Source organism: Triticum aestivum, chromosome 1D (genome assembly GCF_018294505.1).
Source record: "Triticum aestivum cultivar Chinese Spring chromosome 1D, IWGSC CS RefSeq v2.1, whole genome shotgun sequence".
In the NCBI taxonomy this organism is placed as follows: domain Eukaryota; kingdom Viridiplantae; phylum Streptophyta; class Magnoliopsida; order Poales; family Poaceae; genus Triticum; species Triticum aestivum.
This window is the reverse complement of record NC_057796.1, coordinates 366,366,249-366,378,649: the sequence shown is the minus strand read 5'-3', so window position 1 is coordinate 366,378,649 and position 12,401 is coordinate 366,366,249.

Here is a 12,401-nt window from a genome sequence, read left to right as displayed (position 1 = left end):
TAATCTATGAGATCACGCAAGCAATTTGCACGCATTAGGTCAAAAACCCTAGGGTTTCGAGAAAGGGATTCGGAAATTAAACGCAAGGGAGAAAGCTGAACGGGGAGAACAGACCTGAGATAGAGGCAGAACGAGGGGCGCTCTCAGATGGTGCGAGCAGACCACCAATCTGTCGGAGCACGAGCGCAGCGACGGTGGCCTCGTCGCCGGAGAGGAGGGAGAGGAGAGGAGAACCCTTTCGAGAAGACGAGCGCCCACGCAGAAAGCGGACGGGCTGATGATTTTGAAATAAATGTGATGTCACCAGTAACGTAAGGCACCAGTCGTGCGGACACAGAAAGGAAATAGACTTAAAAGAAAAAAAACACCAATCTCAAAGCAATGAACAACGACGTGCTTTCAAAACTAATGTAACAGGATTGTATGGATGATGATTTTCACATAAAAAGAAATTGTAGGTGCTTCAGAAAAACTGAATATCTCAATTCACATATTAAATTAGAAAAAAAATGAAAATTAAGAAATTTTGAAGCATTAATTCATTCTACAAAACCCTTTAAAACACTTTTTAAAACTTGTTAGAAGATTAAACACTCAACACATTTAACTTTACAAAAATAATTAATAAACCAATAAAAATGTATAAAATAAATTTAGGGAGACTGGATCATAAAACTCAATGTCACAGGAAGAGAAAAAAAAGTATAAAAATTAAATTTAGGGTGACAATGAATTGACAAAGCGTATGATCCAGAAGGAAAAATATCAACCAGATTAAAGTAGATCGGCAGGAAAAAAATTCCATTTCTTAGATAAAGAGCAAAAAATCAAACAGTTCTAGGGTGACTTTCAATCAACAATTGATATGATCTATAAATGAAAAGATCAATCAAAGAAATTGTTGAGCACCCAGAAAAATAAAAATAAATACAAACTCGCAAAACACCTAATAGATATAACATGAATTCAAAAATCAGGACATAAAGAATAGAGCAAACACACACAAGCATTAATAACATGAAACATTCACAAAGTCTAATAAAGTCTTTGAAATCTAAGACATAGTTCAGACAGTACTAAGATAACCAGACTTTCCTTCAGTCCTTGACTTAACTAACCATAACTTACAGTCATAATTGCTTAGTGCCAAAAGATAAGACAAGTCCAACACATAAACCCACTACAACTTACAAACCGCTACTTATCAACTGGACCCAAACTAACTTCTCTCATCGCTTGCATCTACACTAGTTGCTGGAAGAAAATCGAAACTGTACGATCAAATGATGACCCGTTGAAAGTGATAAGCATTGTCTTTTGCGAAAGAAGTGGCTAAGATGAATTCACTGAAACTGGTCTTCTCAATGACCATCCTCCCATCTTGCTTGCATAGGTTCAAAGATGATGGCATGATAACATGCATATCCCCCAGGAAAGCTTCCAGAGACGCTTTAGCACTGATGGGCATATCAACAAAACTTCTCAAGCTAGAGACAACGACCTTTGGAATTTTCTGTTACAATAAAAATGAAAAAGTATGGATCAAAAATTCATAAACCCAAAAAACTTTCTCAAGACTAAACTTCCGTGCACAAATCATTAAGCACAACAAATCTAAAAAAAGAAAATAAAATAAAGCAGTAAAGTCAAAAACTTACCATGATAAACTTCACAGTGTTTGTGATAGTCATGACATGAACGAACGGAACACAACGCATGAAGCTTGAAGTCCAGAAAAGTGAACGTACAAAGGAGCGATCGTTGTGATAGTTGAACTCCAAGCCACGAGGCATGACAGCAGAGCAAACAAGCTCATACTTTGCATCACTAAGGTTTTCAAAAGCTACAAAAAAAAGAGATGACCCGAATAAGTTAACATCTATGACAGCAATGCAATTAAAAAGCAAAAGAAACAACAATGATAAATAACACATAGAAATAATCAGAAACTCACCAACAGAAGGTAAAGGAAGAATCCTTTCTCCATCACGGAAAGTCTCTACTTTCAAATCAAAACATGTGTGGTGCAAAGTAAAGACCACACGATCTCCAGCACGAAGAGCATAGTCGTTGCTGAACTCAAACCAAGCACTGCCACAAAACTTTGAATAGTTGCCTCGATGCTTAAAGTCTGAAGCATAAGATCTACTCTCATAAGTAAGAATAGCAGGCTCAGTCCTCTTGTGGTTGAAAGTCTGTGCAACATTCATGTGCTCCTCGATATAATCAGCTAAGAAACCCCTCACATTGCATGGGATGTACTGAAAAATAAAAAAATGAAACAAACCAACACAATGTAAATATCGTATGAAAAAAATTGCACATCCATCATACTAAAAATGCGGACATTTTACAACAGCAAAGACTCATATTAATCTTGTTGATATCGTAATTGAGGGTTTACAGGAAGTAGATAAAACACAAATTGAACTACATAGAATTAATGGGTGGCTAACTCAATTGACACAATATAACTACACCAACAGAACTAGTCCACAAAAATTCAAAATTTTGAAACAAGACTTGAATCCTCACAATACTAGTCTTGCAAACGAATTATAAGAGAAAAACTTCATATAGAACAAAAAAACCAAAATATTGGAACCATAATTTAGTGTTCACTCGAGGTAGATTCATTGATTTCAACAAAAAGAAGGGATTTAACCTCCATGGATTATTGGTGGTAGATACATGGAGGTATCAAACTGCATTCACAACTATAACTACACCAAACAGAACTAGTAAAATTGCACACATTTTACAACGTCAACTTTAAACTTGCTGTTTATTGTAATTTAGAGTTTACTGAGGTAGATGTGTTGGTTAATTTATAAGGCATTTAAACTACATAAAAGCTAACTCAATTGACAATTATAACTACACCAACAGAACTGATCCATAAAATTCAAAATTTAGAATTGTTACTAGTATCTTCATAAATACTACACTTGCACATAGTTTGCATGAACATCGATTTCAAAAAACAGGAATTACATGAACTACACAGTACCTCAATTACCTACTAAAAATAGAGAATTTGCAAGCTCATACAAGGGAAGAACAAAAATAAATAATGTAAAGTGATAAGATTAATACAACTCACCATCTGCCTAAAGCAATACTCATCAAGGACAACATCGAAAACTTCAAGGACTTCATCGGCTGGCACAAATGGAAAGCATGGAGCACCAGGACAACGACAAACAGGGCAAACCATACTGTCAAAAAACATAGGGTTATTCTACATGGATAACTTAAAAATGAAATATCTCGAATTAACAAGCTCCCTAAAAATGATTAAATCTAAGAAAATTGCATCTCTAAGCAACTAGACTTGCATAAACTCTTGATCTATCAATGGGGAGGCATACATAAAATAAAAGTTGATAACTACAAAAAATAAGAACATTCAAAGAGTTAGAAAAAATCAAAAAACACAACTAGCACTCCATTAAAATTTACTCCTGAAAAACGGATTCTACTCTGATCGCCCTTAGATCTACATCAGCAGAACAATCAAAACAAGATGAGTGTTCATCTCATTCCCAGATCGCATATTTGGACAAAGGAAAAGCAAAAAGGAGAAAGAAGAAACCTGAACAACAAGCTGCATTAATTCTAGTTTTTCATTATAATAAAATTATAATCATTAGCATTGATTATCATTTAGCTTAATTACTAAAATTCAAAATGATGCAAATGAAAACTTGCATGTTCATGATAATAAACTTGCTGACATTACACAACAGGAAAGAATTATAGTAGGCTCAATGACAAACCTGATATCTATATAAAAAACAACAAAACTTGCATACTCATGATACTAAAGTTGCACACCTTTCACAATAGCAAAGATTCATATCAAGCTTGGTCATTACCTATCCTAGAAATTACTAGGACCAGATAGATTGATATGTACAAAAGGTATTTCAGCCTACATGAATTATAGAAATATAACACTGAATTCACAATTATAAAAATATTATCATGGGTTCATCAAAAACTCAACTATAATCCTAGTACCTAAAATTCAAATAGTGCAAATTAAAAAAGTTGCACGTTGATGATACTGAAACTTGCACGCATTACACAACAGGAAGATTTACAGTAGCATTGATGAAAATATAATTACAATGATAAGAGCAAAACAAATCAACCTAAATTAAAATGCACAATAGCTCACAATATAAATACTATCATAGTACTGTTATAATTGCATCTACACCAAACTAAACTTGCACACCTTTTACAACAGCAAGATACATTCTTATCTACATGAAAGATTTCAACATATATGAATTACAGAGTACCTAACTCAATTCGCAATAGAAACTATAATAGCTTGGATTCATCAATATCAATTCACAAAAAAAACTTGCATACTCATAATACTAAAGTCGCACACATTTCACAAAAGCAAAGATTCATATTAATCTTAGTGATATCAAGTATAATCCTAGTACCTAAAAGCTAACTCCTAAAATTCAAATACTGAAATTAAAAAGTTGCACATTCATGATACTAAAACTTGCACGCATTACACAACAGCACGATTTATATATTAGCATTGATGATAATATATTTACAATGATATGAAGAAAAGAAAACATCATATTTGAAAAATGCACAATACCACTTGCATTCACAAATTATATGAACTTCACAATACCTTACAGTACAATTAAAAATTTGCATGTACATCAAACTAAACTTGTGCATGATTCACAACAGCAAGATAAATTTCATACCTACAAAAGGATGACAGAGTACCTAACTCAATTCGCAACTGAAACTATAATAGCAACTAATAAATAAAATTTTAAACTACACTAACATCAATATCAACTGGAACCTAGTACCTAAAACAAAATTCCTAAACTTGCATTTTCATTATACTAAAGTTGCAAACATTACACAACAGGAAAGATTTATAATAGGCTCGATGATAATATATGTATATTGAACAACAATAACTGCACCAAAAAACGTGATACCTACATTCAAAACAATGAAACTTGCATACTCATGATACTAAACTTGCACACATTTCATAACAGCAAAAAAATCATATTAAGCCTAGTTCACTATTATATTGATATCCTGGCCTAGAAGTTTCTGGGACCAGATATATTGCTATGGACAAAAGGTATGCAAGCTACATTAACTACAGAAATATAAGACTCAAATCACTATTATAATTACACTATCAAGGATTCATCAAATATCAACTATAATCCTAGTTCCTAAAACATAAACTTGCACACATTACACAACAACAACATTTATAGAACCATTGATGACAACATATTTACAACAATATCAAAAAAAAGAAATCAACCTATATGAAAATGCACAATACCATACTGCATTCACAACCTATATGAACTTGACAATACCTCACAGTACAAATTAAAAATTTGCATTTACATCAAACTAAACTTGCATACATTTTACAACAGCAAGATATATTCATATCTACAAGAGTATTGTAACCTACATGAGTTAAAAGGAATTCAAAGACTGTTATTAAAAATGAATCTAGATTAAAATACAGAGTTCTTCACTGTATAAGACATGAAAACATGCACATAGCCATACATGCATCAGTTGATCATAGCATACACATAAATTAATCAAAAGAAAAGCAATGCCTCAGTAAACACATACACATAAACTGATATCTACATCACAAATAACAACAGATATACACAAAAAGATTGCATCTTTAAAAGACATACAAGACATACTGAATTACCCACTTCAAACCCTAATAATCCTGAACCTAAAACCAATCCCTAAAACCAAATCACTGCACACCTACAAAGCCTACACATACTACATGCATTACAACCAAACAAATAAAAGATTCAACAAGAGACATACACTACCTGAAAACTTGAGATGCACCAATGGCAATCCGTCAGGAACCAAAAAGCTACAAAGAAACAGAGACAAACAAAGAGAAAAGCTAATTAATAAGCAGATCTAGCAATAAAACAACAAATCAAACGCACAACTGCAAGCAAATGAAGCACAAGGACCGGATCTAGCAAGAAACTAGAAGAACCCTAACTCCACGGATGAAAAGAAGAACACGATGAGCAAAAAATGAACTAAGGAAGAGGAGCTCAAGAGGACAAAAGAATACATGGATGACAGATGAGATGCACCAAAAGCAAATCCTGAAGCAACCACAAACCCCAAATTGGAAAGTCCTGTAAACAGCACAGATAACCACAAAAGAAACACCCAGGTGACCAAATCTAGCAAAGAGAACAAAAATCACAAACTGATGAATGCACGGAGGGGATCTAGAAAGCTAAGAAGCACGAACCCTAGCTCGGGGCGGGAAGAGCAGAAGACCGAGACTGGGGGAGAGAGGGGGGAAGTGACTGACAACAATGAGGGGGGAGAGGATAAGACAAGAACCACGGCGACGGTCCGCGTTCCCCGATAACGGGCCGGGCTCCTTAATGGGCGCCCCGCGCCGCACGAGCCAGGCCGTGCCCGATAACGAGATCGACTGACCCAAACCACGGGTCAGTCGACGCTAGCTGGCTCAATGAGTTACAGAACATAGTCCAACAAAAAAACATGCATCTCAGAGCACAATCCAACGGACCAGAAATCGACTGACGCAAAACTAAAAAATCAGCTAACTGAAAGGTAGCTATTTTGGTTGTTAACACTCATCTTTTTTTTTTCTTTTGAGGGGTAAGGCCGAACTTTATGAATCAGAGTCCACAAACAGTGGGATATAATTTGGGTCATGTGGTTGGTCAAACCAGGCATGACAATCCGGAGTTAAAGAAAGCGAAAATTCTAGCTAAACTGTGTAAGTCAACATTGACCGACCTTTAAAATCAAATATACAATCCAAGCCTGTGATGGCAATTGGCTAAAGCCCGTTGAAAGTGCAAGCACTGGTCCAGTCGAGTCCAGGATAGGCACCCTAAGAGCATGAGAGCTATATCTCGCTTAATCTGACAGTGGCTCTCCTCTCGCCTGAAGCTTTTTGGTGGACGTACATTTTGAGCCTTTTTTCTGTCCGCGCTCGCTCCCTCATTGATTGGCTCAGTTCGCTAGAGAATGGATTTTAGGATCCCAGGTGCATCAGAGGACTTCTATTTTAAATAGATAAAAAAATCACTTTAAATTTCACAACAATTCTTAAAAAATTCTGCATAATCATATGGATGTATATTACACATGTGTAAAGTTTGTTGACGAAACAAGTAAACATGTGACCTATACAAAAATGACAATATATTGATTTTTGAATGATGAACAATACATGCGCTGTTAATCTTTCCAAAATCAAGATTTTATCATTTTTGTGTAACTCCGTGGTTACTTATTTCAGTACAAACTTTGCACATGTGTAATATACATCCACCGCTATCGTCGCCAACCACCATCATCGCCGGCTGAAGCAAAAATCCCCCTGGATGGGGTTCAGCGCCGCACATCGTTGGTTTCCGTCATACCGGCACTGGATGGGGGGTGTGGTGATGTAGCAGCGCTGTGGTGGAGGTGGGCTATAGGTGCGCTGGCACCGAGGATGTCTGAAGAAAGGGAGGAGGCGAGCTCGGTGGAGAAATCAGCGGCGCAAGCAAGACGAAGGAACGAGTGGACGAGGTCCCGTAGAGATAAGGGAAGAAAAAAAGCGGTATGACTGGGCCAGCGTGACGTAGCTTGTGTGCGCGAGCCCAACGCGCGTAGCGAGCGAGGCGGCCGTAGATAGCCATGAGCACGCTTGTTGACAAAAGTGTTTCGCGCTAACCTTTAACAACAGAAGCGGCGGCAGGTTTGAAAACTTATATTGAAAATTTAAAATACTTCCTGGAAATTATGAACAAATTTCAAATTCCGATTCTTTTTGAAATTTTGAATATTTTTTGAACGTATGTTTTTTTTCAAAAATGCAAACAAATTTTAAATTTCCCAAAAAAATTCGAAAAAATGAACAATTTTGGAATTTATGAACAATTTTTTAAAGCACGAACAGTTTTTGAATCTTGAGAACAAATTTGGAAGCGCGAACATTTTTTTTTTAAACATGAACATTTTTTCAAAATCTTGAGAACAAATTTTGAAATGGAGAACAATTTCGAAAAATCCCAAACAAATTTGGAAGCGCGAACAATTTTTTAAATGACGAACATTTTTTTGAATCTTGAGAACAAATTTTGAAAAATTCCAAACAAATTTGGAGCGCGAACATTTTTCGAATATGTGAACAAAAAATTGAAAACCGGTACATTTTCTGAATTTCGAAAGTTTTGAACTTTTTTGTGTAACAATAAGATTTTTTGAATTTTGGGAACATTTTTTTCAAAAACTGAACTTTTTTGGAAACATGAACAAAATTTAAATTTTTTATTTTTTTTCTAAAAAGAGACGAAAAGAAAAAGAAACAAAAAACCAAAGAAAGAAAACAAATATAAAAAAGAAAAAGAGAAGAAAAAAGAAACAGAAATAACTAAAAACGCAAAGAAGAAGAAGAAAAAGAAACCCAGAAAACCCGGTTCAAGAACCTTCTGGAAGGTTTCCAAAACCGGCCAGGAACCATCTAGAAGGTTTCCCAAACCGGAAAACGATCCCACATAAAAAAAGCGCTAATGGGCCGGCCCATTTACAATCTAACATGTGCGGCACGTCGATTACTTGCCGCAGAATGCGGCGAATAGGGTTTTCCGAAGTTTCGGCCGGCTCGCCGATCATAAACGTTTCCCTTTTATTGTTGACAGCAGAGCTATATCTCGCTTAATATGAGAGTGGCTCTCGTCTCCACTGAAGCTTTTTCGTGGACGTATATTTTTAGCCTTTTTTTCGGCCACGCTCGCTCCCTTGTTGGTTGCTGCGTTCGCTGGAGAATGGATTTTTGGATCCTAGGTACATTAGAGGACTTTATTTTAAATAGATTAAAATCACATATAAAGTTTCAAAAAAATATAAAATAATCTGCATGATCATATGAATGCACTCCCTTCGTTCCTAAATATAAGTTTTTTTAGAGATTCCAATAAGGGACTGCATACAAAGCAAAATGAGTGAATCTACACTTTAAAATATGTCTATATACATCTGTATATAGCTTGTATTGAAATTTCTAAAAAGATATATATTTAAAAACGGAGGAAGTATATTACAAATGTATAAAGTTTGGTGACGAAATAAGTAAAGATGTGAGCTATACAAAAATGACAAAATGATAATTTCTGAATGACGAACAATACATGCACTGTTCATCTTTCCAAAATCATGATTTTGTCATTTTTGTGTAACTCCATGGTTACTTATTTCAGCACAAAATTTGCATGTGTGTAATATACATCCATATGAACATGTTTATTTTTTCAGAATTTTTCGGAACATCAAACATACCATTTTGCCTCCACTCAAAATATAGGGCTCACTAGAGCTCGTCCTCCAAAGTGAATTTTTGGTATTCGCTGCAGTTTTCTTCGGTTTGTTTTCTTTTGTTTTTTTCTATTTGCTTTGTTTTTTCTTATTTATTTAATTTCCCCCCTGTTTTTAGTGATTTTTCTAACTTTTTTGGATTTTCGGCTGTTTTCCCCTGCTTTCATCATTTTTCTCTGCTTTCAATTGGCACCGATTATCTTCTTTTTCTTGCATTTCTTTGTTTCATTTCAGTTTCAATGGTTGTCTATGGTTCTTACTCGGGTTTCATTGTTCCCACTGTTCTCCATTGGTTTTCTTCGAGTTTTTTATTTTTATTACCTATGTTTTACTTTGATTTTCTTTGTTGCTTTCTTCGTTTTCTTCATTTTTCTTCGGTTTGCTTTTGTTTCTCTGTCGGTTTTCATCTATTTTATTTTATTTTTCAAAACATGTCTACTTTTTTCAGTACATAATGTATATTCTTTATTTACACTTGAAATATATTTTTTGATAAAAGTTGAACATTTTTCAAGTACGTGACGCACATGTATCTTAAATACATGTTTTGACACACAATGTATATTTTTCAAATGCATGTTGAAATTTTTTTAATGCCAATAGCCATTTTTTGACACACAATGTATATTTTTTGTATACGTCAGGAACAGTTTTTGTATATGTTTAACATTTTTTAAACAGAGAACTGATTTTTTTATGTCTACTTTAATTTAATGTATGTCGTACTTTTTTTGTATACATCAGGAACATCTTTTATACACGTCTAACAGTTTTTAAATATGTGATCAACATTTTCCACACGCATTGTATATTTTCTGTATATATTTTTCGTATACATGGGAAACATTTTATACACTATTTAAACTTTGGTTATTTTTTATAAAAATACTTTATTGCCATTTCCAAATGTTTGATTAACATTTTTAAATACATGTTCAACTTTTTCATACACATTGTATATTATTTCCATACATTTTCCGTATATAGGAGAAACATTTTTTCTATACATATTTAACATTTTTCAAATGCTTGATTTATATAGTTTTTATATTTAGAATATTCGGAAGTATAAACAAAAGTAGAAAAAAGAAAGCCAAACCCAAAAACAAAAAGGTGAAAAGGTGGGGGGGGATGATGAGGTTGTGGCCTGTGGCCTCCTGTCCGCTAGGTCGGCCTAGTCTCATGCTCGCACATGTGAGGTTCCCCTAGATCTCTCTATAAGCGGGACATAGGTGTGTTCACCTAAGAGCATCTCCAACGATTGATAAAATAGTTGGTGATGTAATAAAATCAATATAGGATAGAAGAGAGAACAAAATTCATCACCCCGACTATTGTTGCTTTAGCAAATGATGTAAAAGTGGTGCCCAAAAAATCTCGCCCTCCTCTTGTCGGCCGTCATTTTCCTCTCCACAGTTTCATACATATTGAAACAAAACATGTTATGATTAAGCTTTACAAAATAACAACACACATAATCAAAGAACATATGAAATTTCAAGTTCAAATCCACTAATCAAATTCAAATTCAAACCATAAGCATTGTGCATGATAAACTCAAACATAAGTGCATATATGAATACATAGCCCTCTCAAATATCATTGCCCCCATCGCTTGCTTCCTCTTCATGTTTACTGCCTCTTCGTGGCTTGCTTCCACTCCACTGCCACCATTGGCACCATTGCTTTCACAGACCTTGCCACTAATACTTGAACGTGGCACATCTTAATGTATGCTCATGCCTTCACATCAAGTTTACCCATGTCCATCGCCATGAGTTTTTGCCCATTTTCCATGCTCTTGATTCTTTTTTCCATCACTTGCTTACTCTCCTCCACCACCACCATCTCCCCCCCCCCCTCTCCGCATTTCTTGGGCTTTGTGTTCTTTCTTTCTTCACATCTCTTTTCTCATTATCACGATGGATTCCAATGATTCCTTGATATTTGTAGCATCCCTTGTTAAAGGTCTCCTTGCCATTCTCTCTTCCACCAGGCCTCTTCTTAGGAGCAACTGAGCTGGGAAGGGAGCTTCTATTTTCCTTCATCGGCACTTGATGCATCATCATCGACATCACCAACTTGTGTTGCATCTCCACCCGAGCTCTTCTTCTTGTGAGATTTTTTTTTGAACTAATGGTTCTTCCAGTTCTCCTCACTTCAAGATTTGTATAACAATGCTGCAAAGTGAATGGTTTGCCTTCTTCTTTGTGTCCTTTTTCCCTCCTCGCCCCCTGTATAGTTTTTGAGCAATTTTGACCTTCATACCTCAAGTGAGAGAAGAAGTTAGAAATCAACCCATACAAGAGATGAGGAGCTTACGTATGATGGATGCCACTAGTGTTGTGTGCAATGAAGTACCCATGGATATAATCCCAATTTGTTGACATTGGTTGCTCAACACCGACGACTGGATCAAAACTAATTTTCTTCCAAGCTTCACATAACACTTTGTCTTTTTGGGTAGTGTAGTTTCTACTTCTTCCCTCTGGAGTTGCTTCAGAAAATATCTTCTCTTCCATGTCAGAAAACGACATTGTAACCCTTACGATCTGTTTATTCTAGCTCTATCACTATCTGATTTGATTTATGGGTCCGAAGTTGTGCTTTTTAAATTGTTCATTTCTCACCTAAAAGTTTTAGACAAGTCGCATCTGTCCTTGGTAGCATTTGCGCCCCGCCAGCTTCATGCACCCCCTTGTGTCGATGGGTCCGGTCCGTTTGGCTCGGAGATGGGTTGACTGGTTGAGACAGAGTTCCTATTCAACGCCTTTAGCGCCAAAACTGAGGGTACATCTATATGTATCTTGGAGGGAGGCAGAACGTCACCTCTCATGCAACGAACGTGTATTGGGATGGTAGGTGCAGGTGCCTCGCTCCATTTGCGTAGGTCGGCTTCGTTCAGTTGGCATAGGCTAGCTTCGTCATGTTCGCTTTTCTTCTTTTCTTCTTCCCGTTAAGTGCATTCTTTTTCTTCT